The sequence below is a fragment of the Pelmatolapia mariae genome, linkage group LG18, assembly GCF_036321145.2.
Source record: "Pelmatolapia mariae isolate MD_Pm_ZW linkage group LG18, Pm_UMD_F_2, whole genome shotgun sequence".
In the NCBI taxonomy this organism is placed as follows: domain Eukaryota; kingdom Metazoa; phylum Chordata; class Actinopteri; order Cichliformes; family Cichlidae; genus Pelmatolapia; species Pelmatolapia mariae.
In genome coordinates, this window is record NC_086243.1 from 16,084,493 (window position 1) to 16,104,969 (window position 20,477).

Genomic DNA, 20,477 nt, shown 5'->3' on the forward strand with positions numbered 1-20,477 from the left:
TAAAAATTAACACCACAGCCTTAAAAACCTTACATAAAACTACGTCGGTGAATTTTTTTGTTGATTGTTTGAAATGAATAAGTGAGATAAGAGCCCAGACAAAATTCTTTGGGAGGTGCAGCCGTTAGGGGTGGGGTGGGTGTGGGTGTGGGGGGTGGATAACGGAGCTCTCCGAAAACGTGGAAGCACTTTTGCAAATATGTGATATTTTGATAAATTAAGTAGATATTTGAGCATTATACAGCTACATTCTCGCCTGAAAATATCTTAAAATGTTATTTTGTGACCCAGAAAGGGTAGTCTGGTGAAAAAGAGGATCGCATTTGTCGGCCACGGTTGTCGGAGCCTGTGCGCACTTGTAAGCGCGGCAATGGCGGAGGAGCGCCGCTGAAAAACGTATTACTTTTTCTGGGTCACAAAATAAACTTTTAAGATATTTTCAGGCAAGAATGTAGCTGTGTGAATTTCAAATATCTGCTCGATTTATCAAGACATCACATATTTGCAAAAATGCTCCGACGTTTTCGGAGACGTCTATTTTTTCATGCTTTGTGGCAGCTTTAGAACATCTGTGGCATCTATTAATGTCAAATCTAGCCTTTATTTAACAACATAAGCGAACTCTATGTTACAATGATTGCACAGCCATTAAGGATCAAATCAGTTTCTGAAATATGTTCTGTTTTTTCTCCCTCTGCTTGCTTCTTACTGTCTTTGAGGCTCGGGACCAGCACTCCTGCTGTTGGACAGAAAGACATCAACTCAGTGGTAAGTATTTTGGTTTTTCAATATATTAGCAACTGTCAGTGACATTTATATTAATCAGGCTGAACTTTAATCATACTTTAGATCAGCCTGTCTTACTTATTGTTTTATTTGTGCTTTGGTTTGGGGAAGTTGTTTCTTTACTGATCTTTTCCTGTCTTCTGTTATTAGACTTGAGATATGACTGCACTGTGCTGTTGCTGTGACTCCAGTTAATTCTACAAGACATGCTGTGTAAGTAAACAAACAACAACAGTTTGGTCTGCATTTCTTGAAAGATCACATCCCCCAAACTTAGTTTAGAGGGTCTACACTGTATATAGTGAAGTCTGCAAGTTTTCTAACAGCAAAATTTGTTTTGTGCCCAAAATCATTTTGCACATCATTAGAATGAAAGTTATTGCCCATGTTTGCATAGCCCTTTTTAAAATTATTCTTTCATGACAATATTGTGTGTTGCGTGGTGGTCACGGCTATCCAGACTGACAATTTGGGACATTGAATGTCACCTCTCCGGCGGGGAGGGAGCCTGAGATTGTCTAAATTGGAGTCTGTTTTATACCAAATGCAGAAAAAATGTTTTAAGAAAGCAATTAAGTTCATGTTCCAAAAAATATGATTGTTTGCTTGCAGGACACCAGGAGAGATGAGTCCCCCGTCACAGATGGTGTGGTCAGTGAAGATGGTCGCCTGCAGGTTCAAGCTCATTGCATCTCCAACCCACATCCACTGCGACTGTACTTAAGGGAAGTTAAAGACTTTCTTCTGCACTTACATTTGGATCACCTCGATCCATGACAGTCATTCAGGCAGTAATGCCTGGACTGGAAACAAGCCATCCTTAAAATATTACAACATTCCAGCTCCTGTGTTGGAATGAAAAACGAATGTGTTGTTTAAATTAGAGACTGCACTTGTGACAGAACAATAAATATTTTATGTTGATTATATAAATAATGTAAGTACAAAACAAACTTGTGGTAGGCCTAAACTTATTTTCAGAATAATTACATCTAAGACTTTGTTTCGTTGTAAGATTATAACAGTGATGGCAATATCATTTTTATTCAGCAGAACAGTGTCCAGTATGTTGGCTGTTGTACTTTGTTGTGTTTGAAAATAAAAGTTGTGCTCATTTTAACATCATTACAAAAGTGTTGTTAATTATTTTTAATGATATTCATGGTACCACAAATTGTTTTTTCATTTAGTTGAACTTGAAATGTTTGTCAGTAGGTAAAAAATTAGTATTGTCAGAAAGTCAGAAATATCAAGTTATTCTTAATACTGCAGACTTGCAATGTATAAGTTGTCCTAACAGTCATCCTAAGTAAGCTTTACTTAGTTTTTTTGAGGCAACGAGTTTCCATAATTTTTTTGAGTTCTGGGAACTAACACGGCTGTGTACATTTTGAGTAGGGTGTACTCAAAATGAGTAAGTTGCCCTAACTTGGTCATCTTACGTAAACTTGATCCAATTTTTTTGAGTTCTGGGAACAAATGAGCTTGTACAGAATACTCAAAATAAATACGTTGTCCTAACTTAGTCATTTTTAGCTAAGCTTTACTCAATTTTTTTGAGGCAACGAGTTTCCATAATTTTTTTGAGTTCTGGGAACTAATTAGATTTTACAGTGTGAAAAATCAAAAATCTCTGGCAAATATTGCTATCAACAATATATATATATATATATATATATATATATATATATACACACGTGTGTGTGTGTGTGTGTGTGTGTGTGTGTGTGTGTGTGTGTGTGTGTGTGTGGCAAAATAATATGACTCACTCAATTTCAAGTTGTAGACAATTTTCTCTGTGTTTTCATTTCTTTTAAACAAAAGTAATCTACATAGTCTACTTTTGTGTGTCTATTTATAGCTTCTCTAAACACACCATAGTCATTTAACGTCAAGAAAGAATTCTGTGCTGAAAGACCAGCCATTACACATATGGTACATGCTGTGATACTGTAAACTGATTTCATTTCATTTCAGAAATTACACCATTTCTATGAAATAACAATCAAATGCATATAGTACTGTAAATGGAGCACGAAGGAAAAACTGTAGCAGTGAGACATTTGCTGTGTTTCTCTGGCAGAGTTAAATAAATAACTCTTTCTCCTACAGATGTTATAAACTTTACAATCTCAGCCACAGTTTTCAAGTTTTCAACTGCTCCTTTATTCTGAACCGGATGTCTTGGGCATTTTCCCCCCGCCCCCAAATGAAAAGAACCAAGCATATGCTACTGCATTTAAAGGCACTTTAATAAATCTTTGACAAAGCAAACCTTTCAGGCTGGATTTTTGATCACGGAAAACTCATGCAGCAGTCTACAGTATATTTAAGCAATGTGCACACTTGCCTTAAGATGTGAGAGAATCTGCAAAATTAGGGGAGAAAATGATCTTTGAAGCCTTCTAAAATTTCACAAATAAACACATTATGAGATAAACACTGACAAGGTTTTGTTCCACAGTGATTGCTTTTATGTGTAAGCCTGCATTTTAATCAAAAAAGATTCTTACATCTACGAACTGATTTTCAGAATTCCACATTTCTGTAAAAGAAACAAAAACAACAACAACAAAAACAATCAAGCAACATAGACACTGTTCATGGCACTGCATCAGGATAGGTGTTAAGATAAGATAAGGTAAGATAAAGTTAAAATATCTTCTCTTTAGTGGCATTTCAGCATGGAAACTCTGTTACTTCTCAGTAATCAGTGTGCATTTGAACCAGATACAGCTCATTTAGCAAGAGGCCATAACCTGACTGACTTGGAGGTCCCTGCTTTGCATTGCTCAGGAATGTCCAGCATTCCCCCAGGAGGGACAGACTATTCAGCTTGCAGGCATGTATGCTATGTATAGGTTAGTCCAGATGCCAGACAGACATTTAAGGTTAATAAAGTACATAAAAATGATTTGCAGTTAAATGGAATTGAGCCTTTAATAAAGGGAAGTGAAAAAAAGATTTTGGTTTTATTTTAATAAAAAATGTATGAAAGTTTATAGTAAAGTTAGTACACATACATACCTAACATACTAATACCAGTATGTGGCACTTTTAATCAGTGTTAGGCCAAAGATTTATTTTTAAATTTAGGGTATAGCAGATGCATAAATAATATGATTGAAATGAAGATGATAATACACTGAAACTTGATTTATCTGTCTGTACTCACGTCACAACTCTCTTCCAGTCTGGATAGTGTTAGCATGAGTGTTATGCAACATCGCATCTGTTTTATCTTTATTTTGTCCTGGCTGATGAGTCACCAACTTAATATTGTCAATCACAACACCATAAAGAGGGGAAAAATTAGTATTTTGAGTCCCATCTGCAGATATGCTACATTTAGTAATACTCAACCTAGGGGAGTCTTTTTCTAAAGTCAACAATTCACCTCTCCAAGCAGTGCTGGTTGTTGTGGGATTAAAAGGTCTGTTGCGTAAACTTATAAAGTCTGAATTTAATTCCAATACTTTGGAGATTTGACATTTAGTTCATTGTGAAGATGAAAAAAAGAAGAACTTTGGATTTAAATGGACTTGTTACTTTGGTAGAGAAGGGAAGAGAAGGGGGTACAAGCACATCTGTGATTATACTCACAGGGCCAACAGTGCCCTAGGAGGTATAGTGCACAAGCTTTGACTGCACATCTTTCTTGTACCAAGACTGCTGGTGACGAATTACAAGGCTGAAATAATTTCCTATGTTTCAGTGTTAGAAGAAGTCTTCTTTCGTGTGACCTCGCTTTTTCTGTGTTTGCAGTTGAACCATATTGATATAGCCAAAGAAGGGGTTTCTAATTCTTCTGCAAGAATGAAGGTAGTGTGTTATTTACCCCTGTTAAAAAGTGCCTCTCTTTCCAAGTAGAAAGCCTTGAAGTCTTGGTCCCGCTTAACTTATACTTACTGTCTTTTAAAATGTGTTATCTTAGCAAAGAAAAGATAAAGCCATACATATATATATATATATGAAATTGGTGACAATTTGTCACACATTCCATAAAGACATTAAGCCTGGTAATTTCCCCTGGTTGGATACATTTTATAGAGGAAGCCACAAAATAGTACTCCATAACTATTTATGCTGTAAAATGAGAATTAACCTCAAGTTTTTACAAGAAGTGATGTAAGTTTTCCTGCTCCAGCTTGTCCCACTTTTAATTCTCACCTTTTCTCTCTTCTCTCCAGTGAGGCCAGCTCACTGCTGTCGCGTCTTTAAGATCAGAAAGCATAAGGAGTGCTAAGTTATGTCAGCTGGGTGAATGGAGGTCAGGTCTCCCCACGGCGACACATGGACAGGAGGACCAGACCCTGAGGACTGGTATCCACATCAGCCCAGGAAGCTCTGTAACAGCTGCTGACACCAACTCATCTGTCACGCTGCTGCTCGACTTCCCCTGTCTGATCCAATTAACTCGTTTTCAAATACGCTTCACTGACTCCCTCTATATGAATTAGGACTCATTAATTATCATTCTGATGGCAGCTTCATCTTATTTTATGAATCAAAGCGCATGTAAGTGCCAAGTAATTTTTACCGTAGTGTTTTTTTCTTTGTGTAAAATTTAGAGTGACAAATGTATTCATATTTTTGTTAATGGTTTTAGAAATGGTTTTGTGATGCAAAGCATATGTGTCACAAGACTTCTGACAGATCACAGGTCTGATGCCAGACAACAGCCATAGCAACATGTTGTCAGATCATTTTCAGCACTTTGCAATACGCTATCTAACAAAACAGAAGCCAAAATAAAAAAATAAATATGTTGATTGCTCACCAGAAGTCGAATAGCTTCAGCCGCTAATCACGATGTAGACAAACAGTTACTCCACATATGTTGTATTTACCACTTTCTGTGGTTGGAAAAGAACTAAAGCTTTACTGTGGTGTGTGTTAAAGATCACTGGAGATAACAGTTTAAATGTGTGTTATGCTGGCGTATGAGTGTCCGCAAGTGTTCGTACCATATATCCCAAATGTGGAAGGAATTAAAGATGTCTAACCGCACAACATGGGCTCTTAAGGAAACACATTCAGCAAAACTTTCATATGGCTTTAATCTGTTTTCCCTGAAATGACTTCAGCTTTATCTACATGTATGGCAGTTTTCTCATCTAATCTGCTTTCCACCAAAGTAACACACCAAGACCTTTGACAACTGTAAACATGTAGAAAATGACTCTGAAGCTAGTGTTGGCTACAATTCCCCTGATACGATCTTGTCATTTCTATGTAAACAAGGAGCAAACGTTTTGCCCATTTTTTGGCATTTTTCTTTTTTTAGTAGAAATGGAAAAATCTACTTTTTAACCACAATGATGGAAAATTGTCAACTCTGAGTTGGCTGTTTTTATCTACCATAATTACCCTCAAACAAGCCAGACATTCAGTAGGTCTTTAAACACATTTCATGTGTTAGATATCTGAGGGTGCTATTTGGACCTATCTGTCAGTCCTCATTTCACAACAGGCCTTCATAGTGTAGCTCCCCCTCAGCTCAAATCAGTCCTCTCAATCAACAGTTTCCAGATCCATGAGGAGACACGCATTCAGTGTTTCTGTTAGCGTGTGCATGATTAAATGCGCCATATGATTCAAAGGGTAGAGTTAATGTGCTTTTTGTATATTTATATGGAGGAAAAAAGCAATGAGGGTTCAGGTCTTCATTACTAAAATGGTTGTTTAAGAACAGAATTATAAGCTGTCGTTATGAATGTCTGATGCTGATCAAACGTATTTACACTAATGTGGTTGCGAGCCTCAGACAATTTTAAGTTCTCAAGTTCTGATAAACTTCTAAAGGCTAAATGTTTTCATGATGGGTGCTAAACCTTCTCAGTAAATTCTAATGAAACCTTTTAAAGTTTAGTAATGTTGAGTAAACAGTTTGACATTCTTGCTGAAAGTTAAAAGAAGGGATGACTAACACTTTCTGCTTTTCTGAGCTAACCTGTTAGCTTAGCATAGCATAAAAAACAAGAAACTGAGTTCTTGCAGTTTCCTTTATTTAGTTTAATATCTATTTGATTGACTTAATTAGATAGAGCTTCAGAGGTACTGGTATGTGCATTTTGACACCTTTAGGCAGACCCAAAAACACCCATCAGAGTTTATGCTAAGCTAAGCTATTTCTGTGCCGCAGATCTTATACTTTTGTACATAAACTTGCATTTTCTTTTAGCTTCCTGGCAGGTATTCTATACATAGGTTAATACAGAAACGTTGGCTAAGTGTAGACACAAAAAAGGGTTAATAAAGTACATAAAAATACTCACCTGGTACACCTTTCAAAGACTGTCCACCTCACTCTTCATCCAGTTAGCTTGAGTAATGCTCAAGCTGAACTACGGTCTTTCTGTGTCTCAGATCTCATACTTTTGTACAAAAACATACCTTTCTGAATGTATATTAAGTATTGCTACATGCAATGTACCACAAGCAATACAAGTGGTATACAGTCATAATGTTGTATGATGACTATCCTCAATAGTCACCACCTTATTGGAAAGGAGACCATGAGCCAATTTTCAGTGAGCAGGAGGAAGATATATGGTCAGCAAATGCATCCATTTATATGTGTTAAATTGTCATTGTCACTGTATAATATTTTAATATTACGACATATTTATAGAATATAATCTAAAATGAAGCAAACTTCATAAAAAGTTGAACTATACTTTTGGTCAACCAAAGATGTCACAGCCACCAATATTAGGAGAGCAGTTGTTTTCTAATTTATTATATCAAATTTGTAACTGCCAACTCATTTTCTAGTAAGTGCGCAGATTTGCAAATATGGAACTTTAAAAAACTGAAATTTTTATATAGCTTTGGATTAAATGGTGTCCAAGATGTTGGCAATGGTGCCGTATGTATTAATAAATAATGTTGTCATTAGCTCAGTTAATGTCATCTTTGGCATGTTTTATGTATCGGGGTACTTGCAGGAGAGTACTGGGGCAGCTTAAAAACTATTTTGCAAGGTTTTTCTTCCAAGAATTACATGATTATGCTGACAGCTGCTATTTATCTTGGCTGTAAGTGAAAACAGTGAAAAAAGGTAGCCATCAAACTGAATCCAAAATCTGTTTAATGGAATATGTCAGGACAGAAGATCCTGACATCATCAACACTTTATGATTTCTAGACACAGAATATTACCTAAATCTGTCTTAACCTCAAGTGAAACCCAGATTCAAGGCATGCGGGTAAGAGACAGAAAAACACTGTAACATTTCATGCTTTTGCAGAACTAAATGACTAATACTCTATAACCATCCATCAAAAAAGTCTTTGTGTTATGAGGATGTGCAGTTATAATAACGCTTTTTATTTTATCCTCTTATTGCTCTCCTTCCAAAGCTTCATGGCACAGAATGTCGCATTTTTTATGATTTTAGTGCTGTTTTGGGAATTAAAGAATATTGCTACTAATATTTTTTATTATTGTTGTTTTAAGTGTTATACATTAGTCTTGTTATGATATTGTTATGGTCCTTGCTCATCTGTGAAAGATACATAACAACTAACCACCAGAAATGCCAAAAGAATGCTTTTTAGCTTACTTTAAAAAATTAAAGGATCATAAAAAATGTTTGTGGTTAGACAATTCTCTTGTTTTTGCTACACCTTGTGACAGAAATGTTACCTGTCATTTCAATCAAGCGTACTAACAAAGAATCTCATGCAGTGTAATGTCAGCTGCAACAAAATATGTCTGTCTTCACATAATCTCATAAGGATTTCTCACTGTGTGCTTGAAACTCATATTTGCACTTGTTTTAAAAACATGAGGAAAAAATGCAAACCACAAGCCATGACTAATCCTGCTTACCAGATCCTAGCCTAATTGAAAAATAACTGTGATGTTAAAGCCAAGCTTTTCCACTGTCATGAACAAAACACAAAGTAAGGTTATTGCTGTTGTTGTTTTCAGGCATTGTTTTTGAATTGTCTCCATTATCAAGCTCAGGTTGAAGATGAGGAGTTTCCATGTCCAATTAGGCACACTAGACTAGTACTTTTATATTTCTTACCTTCAGAAAGCTTTCATTTACATCCTTTCATATTACATGTCAACGTACACACACAGGGCGAATAAGAATTGACATACACCCTGATGCATTTTTATCCCATGCAGGCTAACTCATTTGAGGACCAGAGGTGCGTGGGTTTTTCTAAAGACAGTTCAGAGTTTTTCTTTTTTCCCAAAGAAATAATACAGAACAGGAGCAAAGACATGCATCACATTAAAGAAACCATAAAATGAAATTAATCCTGCTGGGAAAAGTTCTCTTACATCTGCTGTTAGTGTGGCGTATATTTCCCAGCATGGGAAAAATTCACAGTGTACAAAAATGCAAAATTTAAATGGTCACACTGTCAACTTTTATAGTGACATGCATGAAATAGTTTCTCTTTGTCCTATGAAGCTATGCAAATCTCATCACCTCCTGCACAGCATGCCCCCACAACAAAGCGTATGGATAGACTTTAAAGTTCCATTTGCAGACTTTTTTGTAACATTTATGCATACAAAAGATGGAGATCTTTCTTATTTTGATATTAAATAGATTTGTGAATTAAAAATGAGAAGAAATTGATTGGTATGTTTTAGTATTAAAGTCCGTTCAGATACTTTTGTCTGACTCTTTCTTTACAAAATCATTGAAAGCAACTGCTAACAAACAGAAAATGACTCAGAAGAAGTTGCAATTTTTGTAATAAGTACAGAGCAAAGCAATGAAAACTGTTTCCATCGTTAGGAAGCAGTTATGCCATTTATGATGCACTGAATTTACCAAAATCAGTCACTTGTTGAGGGGGTTGTCAGCAGAAACACAACATTAATGCTTCATGACATTTACAGCTAAATTTTTGGCAAGTGAATCTCTGCATGCATGCGCCTGATTGTGACATTTGTTGTGTTCCTACAAACACAATTTAAGAGAAGGAACATTTTATGCAGTTTCATGCAGTGCTAAGTGACCAAAGGTAAAAAGACCTGATGATAATGGTGTTACAGTATTGCCTACTGTAATACATGGTTCAGTGTGTAACCTCTAGTTGATTTCTCTGACTTGTCACAGTTTTCACAATAAATACTATGTTACCATGTATGTTTAAATTTATATTTAAATTTAACATTACATTTGAGCTTTTGTTATACTTTATTCTGCTCCATAAAATGTCCAATAGTTTGATAACAACAATGGTTATTTTAAAATAAACCAATTGTCTCTATACGAGGTCATACTTTTGGTTCAAAGATAATGTGTAGTTTTTATACTTATCGAGTCCAAACAATCTCAAATAGCTAAGAGAACTTTAAATAAACACATCCCAAACAAGATCTCCGGTCTCAGGAGGTTAAAATTAGAATGGCATTAGGGAAAATGTGTTTTTCTTCCATGCTAATGAGAAGCTAGATACCACTCGCATATCAATTTGATACTACAGCCACAAGCTATAGGGCTTAGTACAACAAATACTGCAGATGCAGGAGAAACACTCTAAATCTAGCGGAGGAAATATCAAATAAATGTATTATCTCCCAGAAAGAAAACAAATATGTATATGTTCTCTCTGGGAGGTCTATGGCCATATGAGACACAAGAGGCAGTTTTTAAAAGAAGTATTTTTTGTCATTGGGGATATCAGATCAGACTTCTCTTTTTTTCCCCACACAAATCTTATTCTCATGATTTTACTTTGCACTCTGACGAAATTAATTAAAAAAACCTCTGATTCATATCTACATATGCCTTTTTCTAATAACAAGGACCGAAGAGCTTTGTACGAGTTGAAAGGAATCTTTCAGCTTGATAAAAAGAAAGTCAAGGCGACTTAATTAATCACTGTAGGCTTTACTCTGGAGGCATAGTGTAATTGAAAGTGTCCTAGATTCACAGTTGTCTGCTAATGCAAGTTTGAAAGATGGCTAGAAAGCCCTGTTATAGAACCAAATCTAAGGCTCAGCAACACATACTGATCTTCCAAGGTTACGTCTTAACTTCTGGAAGAAAGGTAAATTCTCTGTAATGACTACGCCATTATTGAGCATATGGTGAGCCATTCATCTCTGTCCATCGTCCAGGGAGGAGTTTGCCACTAACGGCACCTCAGATATCGCTGCTGAAGGACAGATGTTATCTTTCAGTAGCTATGCTGTCTTTAAGTGACGATAATACTATCATTGGTCTTTTTTGTTATTTGGAAAATATTGCTATTTATATATATATGCTGTTAAAAAAAACAAAACAAAAAACATCTGACCCATTCATCACCAGCAAACCCACAGTGAATTTTTATAGAGTTAAATACTTATATACTTATGACCTTATATATTTATATGGGAGACTGAATTTACATCATTATTTAAACGAGACTATTTGTTATTTCCAAGTCATTATCCTTTCTCAAGAGTTCCCCAAGAATTCCAGTCTTTGAGGAATCATTTTACATTCATGATGACATACATGGTGCAACAAGTGCTGCTTAAATAGACAAACCTGCTCAGATTGATCACCTAATTGTGCAGGTGCACCATTTTAACATATCTATAGCGTGGATCTTCAGGGAGGAGGCGGATGACGAAACCGAACGAGGGAGTGAATACTTGGTGTGGGATATTCAGTCTGATCCAAATTGAATTCTGGGGTCCTTGTGTGCTGAATATGTAAAATAAAAATGAATAATATGCAAGTAGAAAGCAAAGGTGAAAACATGTTGTGATCACAGGTCTCTGTGCCCCAAAGACATCTGAAACCTTACTTATACATTTAGAGACAAACTAACTGTGACTGTCAGCTTAAAGCTGTCATCCGTGACACACGGGGTCTTCAGTAACGGTTGCAGTGTTAACGGATGATGTGTTTTCTGCCCTCGCTTGTATGGATGCACTTAGCTTTTGCATTTTATTCTGTGCTAACAGGAAACATCTTGAAACGCAGTACTTTTTCATTGCATGTTTTAAAGTGATCACAGTCTGAGGAGGCAGGTTTTTGAAGCTTGCGGTTTTTTCTGTCGGCTTGAAAGAGTTAGCGTTGCTATGTGTCTTCACAGTATGCTTAGCGGTGGCCTGTTTCACAGAAATAAATGGAAAAAAAATAACGTGAGAAATATTTCAGAGAGAAGAATATGCAAGTTTTAAATCACATCAAGACTTTGGGGTTTCTAATTGCCAGTCATCCAACCAACAGTAAAGTGATTATTGTCACTCAAGAACTCATCCCCAAGACATTTTTTTTCCAGGAAATATCCCTGTCACTCTTTTTCTCTTCATTTAATGTTACACAATCTCTATGCCACTGCTATATCCATGCCATTTTAAATATTTCTTCCCCCCTTTAGTTCTTCTTGTATATTCTTGTGCACAATTTTGACATTTAAGTTGTTTTTTTTCTTCTAACCTAAACCTACTCAAGGTTTTTCTTGGCTTCAGTTTTGCCCCTTTTAACCCAACCTCTACTCAGTTACTGTGTCTTAAATGCTACTATCTCTGCTATAGAGATTAAATTTATCCCCCGCTGCTGCCCCTCTGCTAGCGTAACTAAACTCACACAGGGAGGAAAAAATAAAGGAAAGAGAGTGTTGAGACGAATGAGAGTTACGAGTGATAAGAGCCACGAGGTAAACAGAAGTAAATGCAACTCATTATCTCCTTCTCTTGTCCCCCATTTTTGTTTTAATCACTTGAGCGGATGAGGGAGAGCAGACACTCCCCAACTAACTGCCCATTGGCCTACAGGCATTTAGAGGAGATTTTAACAGTTGTAGAGGGAGGGAGAGAGCGCTGGCAGTGCAGAGATCCTTGACTCGTTGGCCCTGGCCTGTCAGCAGGTGGTAGAGAGAGAGTTGCTGAGTGACACTCGGACCGTCAGAGAAAAGACAGAAAGAAGAAAGGTAGAAAGGAGAGAAAGTTAACAAAGCTCCCCCCAAGGGTAAGACATATTCATATTCTTTTCATTTTTAAGTGCCATTTCTAACTTGGATAAGTTAACTATATGCTCCTTTTCTTTTTTGGAGGATTCAAATATTGCTCCACTCTTGCTTAGGATATTTTTATTTGTGCATTTCTTTTTGTCTGTTCTACCTTCCTTTAGCCTTTCCCTTATTTTTAGAACCCTGTTTACCTCTTTTTTACTCAGGTTTGAGAGATGATAATGAGACAAAACGTCAGATTTTCTGCTGTTAGTTACATGACAGCAAATGAGCTAAACTGAGACCCAGAATTTATCAAGTGTCCCAGGACTGAAGCTGTTCTTGCGTTAGTCTGGGCTTGCTTTGCAGGACTTGGTTTAAGAGAAGGTTTTGTAAAACTTGGTAAGCGATACAGACTGATTTATGATGATATTTGACACAATCAACAACCTTCTGTGAGCATTTCATGCTTAATTTGCATAATCAAAGCATGCTTCTTAGTGTATTTCATTGAAATATGAAGAACATGCGTTCAGGTAAACATTTATGAATGAAAAAAAAATAGATAGATCGTCTTAACGTATTATAAATGTGATCAGTGTGATTATTTTCCCATCAGAGTAACTGTGACAGCCTCAGTTTTTCTAACGGTGTATTAAAAATATTAATTTCATATCATGAATATGATTGTTGTCATGATAATCCCGTGCTGTTTGACAATAAAGCTGCCATTATAGATTTTCCTCTATGATAATAACAAAAATTATTAGTATTCAATTATGTGCTGAGGTGAGAAATGTTCTCACAGGACTGTTGATCCAGTAGATTTACCTTTAATGCTACTGCACTGGCACCGCGAATTCACAGAAGCCCTCGCAAAATGAGCTACAGATGTGGGCCTTGAGCCATGCAAAATGATAGAGAGAGAGAGAGACCCGCAACCCTGAGTGGGTGGCTTATAAAATGTGTTCACATTGCATAATGTTACTGCTTTCATGGAAACATCAGTCATTTTATTTACTCAAACCGCCTGAAAATGACCCTACTGCAAAGCTACTGAAAACACTTTTATTATTAGAAAAGCTAATCTATGTCAGGTATTTAGCTGCTTTATTAAATGCCTTTTCACTGTGTTCTTCTGTCAGCCCACTGAGGGGAATTAAGTCTCTGCGGTTCTGATGAAGCGAGGTCCTTATCGAGGTCTCCTTGTGGTCTATGCAGCAGTAGGAGACAGACAGAATCATGAAGATATGAGCTCTGCTCTCAGACGATAATTGCTTTCAGCTTTGTTTTATTCATTTTCGTTTCCATGTTCTGTCTGCGAGTTGCCATGTGTGAAAGGAGGAGAAGGAGGGAGAGGAACGTCTACAAGTTTGCAACCACACATGAGGCAAGACCTTACCTCTTCTCATCCTCCGGCTTGTCGGTTTGTTCCATAGAGATTAGTCAAAAGTTGAAATCCGGTGAAACAGTCAGCCTTTTGTCTGATATTTAATGGCTCTCTAGAGAGGATAGGGCAAATGTGCAAAGACTGACCGGGCCTTATTCTACTTCACGTTTCTCTCTCGGAGTCTGTATTCCCGATACGAGCTTTCCTCTGCAGCTGTTTGTTTTTCTTTTTATGTGCAGTTGCCTTTTCTCCCCTTTCTCTGTATTCTTGTGGCCTATTGTTTAACACGGTGAGGTTTCAAAGGCTTTGACAGAAAAACACACAAATGCACAATCATCCCTTACAGCTTGTCAAGCAGCCTTTAGTGAAAGGTGTCTGCCAGTCCAGACAGTCTTGTCTCAGGGCGAATACATTTCTCTTGTTACCTTTGGAGGTCTCCTCCACTGCTTCTGGAGGCCATAAATACCAAGTTTCAAAAACGGTACACAGATGAGCAGAGTGAACAAATATTATATCAGCAAACACTTTACTAACACAGCGTTGCTTTCAAAGGAAAGTTATTGTCAGGAAGGACTGTGTTTACGAACACACTGAATTAGGTTTGTGTTGGCTTGAAAGCCATAATGAAATGCTGAATGACCCATGTGGAAAGCCCATCGGTTTCCCTGCTTTATCCTGCAGTCTAGAGTCATTACTGGCAGTGAGCTGAATTATGTTTCCAAATCAACTGGACGCCAAAGCCAGAAAGCTCACTTTTACAATAATCAAAAATATATCATGGTTTATGTCATGGCAGATACTGAATTCTACACCTTTATTTAGATCCCATCTGTTTCATTCATTGATATTTAATCTTGCCTGTCAATTTACATTTAATCACCCCCTCTTCCACACGTCCATTAGTGGAACGAATGATTGGTACCTAATAAATCATACTGGCTTATTTGTTCTATACTGTCCTTCACATTTATACATTCATATGTCAATTATCCATCACCTCACCTTCTATTTCTCTCACAGACTGTAAATTAAGATGGGATTAGTCACTCTGATGTCAGCCAATAGTACTGAAACATCTACATTAGTGTTTTGGCTCCCTAATTGTTGCCTTTTGGAGCCAAAAGTAACCATATTTGGATGACAGGGAGTTGTTATGTGATTTTAGTAAGGTAGGTTAGTTAATAAAATACTTGAATTTCAAACAGGAAAAAAAAACTGGAGCCCAAAGTCTGCACTACAAAGCGACCAAAAAATTTCCTATGCTACAAAATGGACAACAGTTCAGTAAGTTGAGTTAGGAAGGTGAGGCCTCACGGACAGTACCTTTCAATCAAAACACATCCCTAGCTTTGTGGACAGTCCAACAGGATGAGTTGTAAAGAAAAAAAGGTAAAATTAGCTATAGATAACATTTTGTAACAGGCTTTAAACCTGCCTGTGTTTCAGAGCTGACAGTGCAGCAATGTGCACGCTTACAAAGAGGGTCTGGAAAATGAAAAATATGAAAACATTGAACAAACTAATTTTTTCACTTATAATTAGAGTACCATCTGGAAATTCCAGTCTTTTGTAGCATTTAAAATAGACTAGCTCCTGATATTTTATGTTTTTTGTGGTCCAGCTGTTCATATTTGCTCAAACCAGCATGAAAGTCGAATCAAAATGGCATTATTTTCATTTATGACACTGAGAATTTGATGTTAAAAAGGACTATACATGTTTTATGGCGCAATATTGTGAAACCCTATATTACTAATTATATAACTTTCAAAACTTGACACAGTTACTCTTTCGCAATGTGATTTGTTTTATTAGTGTGTGCTCAAATACGAGACTTACACAGAACTGCTTTAACTTTTTAAATACATAATTCAACTAGCCAGTACTCAGACATTTTTTGATGCATCAATCTCAAATTACAGATCGAGATTTAACATTACGATCAGAAAGACCTGTGACAATTTCAGGCTTCTATCTTTAATACTTTTTGAGTGATTCATGTTCAAACATGACCTCAGATGTCAATGAAAAAAAAAAAGAAAAGAAAAAGAAAGAATGCGGGTGGATGAGACTTAGGACAAAAATAAATACAAATACTACAAAAACAGTGTAACATATGAAACTAAAATTTCACAGCAAGCAATATACTGCATGTGTCCAAACTTTGAGCAGTAACATGTTTTGTCAAAAATGGTCAAGCGGAAGGACCACAATGATTCGAGAATGAAAGACAGTGTTGGAACCAACACTTTTCAAAGAACTGCAGTTTTTTTCACACTGTAGCACTGACTCCGTTTTGTTTTTTTAGCCCAACTGGTGTCCATCCATCCATCCGTCCATCCGTCCATCCATCCATCCATCCATCCATTCAAATGTAACTGCCCCACTTCCCTCTTTATCCCATTTCCTTTCTCCATTAATTCCTCCATCTGTCTGTCTTTTCAACATGAGGACAGTCTCAGCAGTCAGACACGGCCCTGTGCTATGCTTGGAAAGTCACACTGCAATCTCCTCCAAGAGAAATAAGAAAAGGCCTTGAAAATGGCAAGCATCAAATAAAACCCTGACAGGGAGCTATAAACATGCTTGTTAAGCATCTCTGTGAGCCCGTGCTCAGTGCTATTACACACCATACTATACCATCTGTAATGTGGCTAACTGCTAGAGTGTCAGTGATTCCAACACACAACTCTCCATCACTTCTTCTCTTACCTATTCACTCTCCCTCATCCACTGATCCATCTGATTCTCGATCCTGTTTTCCGCTCTCCATACCCCTCACTTTATTTCCATTTTCCTGTCTTAAGGCCTTAATCTCAGTTTTATGGTCCTAAGATTTGGCCATTGACAAAAGACCTTCTAAGGTCTAGTTTTTCACCACAGCATAGGGTAAAAGACACAGCATGTCTGTGATGTCATAGCTTGGATTGTTTGCACAGGCACCGGTCTCTGACCTCAAGCCTTTGACCAGCAGTGGTTAAATACACAGCTAAAATAACCAAGCTGGATATATTGAGTTTGAACTGGTCATGATAATTACACGTGCATTTGCCTCCCTAAAAAAAGCACTGGGACTTCTGAATCACAAACCTACTTGAGTTGTGTGCATTCATTTGAGCTAGAACTCATATTCCAGCACTTAACTCAAAATAAAATGTGTTGACTCGAGGAAGAGAAGCTTTCCACTTTAGAGTTTGAAAATATGTCATGTATAACTCCATGTAACCTAACTGTAACTCAAAATGTCAGATATTGTCATATTCTCAGTTTCCTAGGATCCCTGCTTAGATTATATGTTAATCTGATAATGGTGTCATCATGGTATTGGCAGGTTTTTAGTTCTGCTTGTTGACAACTTAATATTCTGGCCAATGCTCTCTCTCAATGTCTAATGGGATTTTAAGTATTAGTTTCTCTGTCTGCACATTATTTTTGAACTTTTCCAGCTGTTTTAGTCTTTGATGCTCAAAGAGAAAATGTTTTGATGGATTTCCAAGTCATACATTTTTTCCATTTCAAAATTTCACATTTTGAGCAAACACAGGAATAAATCTCAAAATAAGGGAGCTGTTTTTGCTCAGCTCTTAGAGTTTATAGTTTATAGTAAAGTTGAGCTAAAACACTGAAATAAAACTGAGTAATAGTTATTTTTGTATATCATGACATGCCGGAAAAGCCTGAGAAATATTTGCTGGTTTTATTTGTGCAGTAGTATATTTGGTCCTGTATTGGACCCAGTGGAGCCACTCAGTTTACATGAATAGTATAGGCCCGTGAGACTAAAGCCATGTATACACTCTGAAAGCTGCTGTTTCAGCTCCTCCCCCTTTAAGCAAACCTGATTGGCTGCCCCTCATAAGCAGAGGGTGGGGTTGCTCTGCTCACAACCAGAGCTGTATGTCTGACAATAGTAAGAAAATTTTGGTTCATACGGATTATTTGCACATACGCTGATCTCAGTAATTAAAACTTTATCCATGTTGACCATTTGCATTCAATATTGTAGTGTATGACAGGAAATGTATCCACTTTAAGCATCTATGCAATTGTCTGATGCTACAGAGTTTCCATTTATCAAGCATGACAAAGTTTCTTCTTCTTTTTCTTTCTTCTTCACTTGATTAGAGGTTTTGTGTTTCCATAGACCACATGAGCTCAGCACAGTTAGCTCATGTGTTCCTTCAAGCCACCTTTTAAACTTTTGTACCATAAAGTTTAATTCAAACCAAAGTCCGGCAAAAGGGCTATTGAAGCTTAAGCAGGATTTCTATTTTGAAAGCATGTAATTTAGCTTCCCGGGGAAGCCGCTGCAAGGTTTTAAGTTCACATGACATCACTGTCATTAGACACAATGACATCATCACCGAGGACAAGCTTCTGCATTCGCTGAAGCTTTGAAATGCCTGACTGAGCACAATTTATGGTTTAAGATCTCTGCCAAAGTGATGACTATTCACTTTCTACTGCCACACTGTGGAATGAGACACACACAGGGTGACACAATGGTTCAGGTTTCTTGTGATTAAATATACAGTAGTCTGCCCCAGTGAATCTAATGTAACTTATGTATTTCTGTCCTCAGCTCTGTATAAAACACTGTTGAAGGTACAAATCTGTGCCTTTGTCAGCCACGAGACACAGGTTCAGTCAGGCGCAACAACAGACGCCTACAGTTTCAGGGGTTTGTTACACACAGTTATTGCCAAAGATACAGTCTGTACAAAATGTATAGTCCAGCACTAAAAAACAGATGGGATATTTCATCTCCATATGCTTTTGATCATGCCAATGTGAGAGTCCTCGAAGTAAATTTGATGTACCTCACACTGAGCTGTGAGGTGTTTAACGTTATTGTCTTTGATTTCAAACACAGACTAGCAGGCAACTGTCTGGAGGGCCCAAGACTCCTAGGCCCCCCAGTATGAGATATAATTTCTGCCTACGCAGTTTGACTAACCACACATGCACGAATTCTGCTTTAAAAACTGGTTTTAAGAGATTTGGTGTTTAAGTTGGATTTTTCTCTTATGTTGCAAAATAATGTTCTGTCCAGCTGTTTTAACCTTTTTTGTCAAATATATTTATTTATTAAAACTACATCAATTTTTTTTATTCACTTATTACATTTCACTGTATAAAATGTGTGCGTGTGTGTTTTCTGTGGAAAGGATGAATGAAAGTTCAACAGTAAATTGTGTGATACTTAACAGCTGGAAACTCCATAACCTCATACTGTAGCACATTAATCCATCCATTCATTTTCTTCTGCTTCAATGGCAGCCATGGCAAAAAAGTACATCCTCTTTCAATTACAAGTTTTTACATGTCAGTTCATTATTTATTTAATAAAAATGAAGCCAAAATACAGAAGCAGCATATGAAAAATTAAGTCCACACTTTCTGCTTCCATTAGAATTAACAATCTGAACTCAGAACACAATCCGCCCACCTATAAGCTGTTGAATCATGGGGTATGCTTAATTTTTCACTTATAGCTCATGCATTTTGGCTTAAATAAATAACTACAACAAAAACAACAACAACACAGCTTGATTTTAAAACCTACTCAGAATGAGCTTATTTTTTTATGTGTTGATATGTAAAACTACAATTCCCTTTTCTGTGACTGTATGAACAAGACAAAGCTGATACCATTGGAGTTTCGTTATTTTTATGCTTGAAGATATGTAAGATGCAGCACTATTGTTAAAGGAAAGATGATTATGAGGTAGTTAGTATTTTTTTCCAAGCTTAGCTAATAAGTTCTACCACATTTTGTACTCTTTTCATAAGAAGATTTTTTTATACACGTATAATTCAGAAGGGAGTACACCACACACATGAAGAAAACTGTCTGCCATGTTTCCATGGGTTTCCTCACACTCCTGGGATCTTCAGACCATAGAACACACACGTCGAGTCCATATCCAGTCATTGTTAGACTATGTGCACCCGCAACCTCTGCTAACAGAGTCCACTGATTCATGTCAGTTCTTTAAGACACTTCATGACATTTTCCAAATCTTGCCGGGCCAAAGGCAACAAATTCTAATGGTAAAAAGATATATTCAGAGGGAGTTTTGAAACTGAAGATCTAGTAACAATTTACAGCTGGTCCTTATCCAGTGATTGTGTATAGGGAAAATGGTTATGGGGTAACTGTGTGTCACAAGATGAACGAAGAAGGTGGAGTAACAAAGTATGACAGCTTAACCAAACCTGCCAGCAACAAACTCTCAGACTGAAAGTGAACAAGTTCCTGAATGTTGATTTTATTTTTGCATGTCAAAGCTGTTTTATATGTTGAAACATAAAACATAAGTGACCTCAGTTGTACAAATACCACAAACAATAATTTTCTTCTTTTTATTAATAC

General features: G+C 36.9%; 1 long non-coding RNA gene across 1 annotated transcript; it reads left to right on the forward strand.

The window, feature by feature from the left end:
• The first annotated feature begins 502 nt into the window (after positions 1-502).
• Positions 503-2,120, forward strand: LOC134617167 (uncharacterized). Its single transcript, XR_010091499.1, has 3 exons — positions 503-768; positions 937-999; positions 1,399-2,120. It is a non-coding gene; the product is annotated as an uncharacterized LOC134617167 (long non-coding RNA).
• The last annotated feature ends 18,357 nt before the right edge of the window (positions 2,121-20,477 follow it).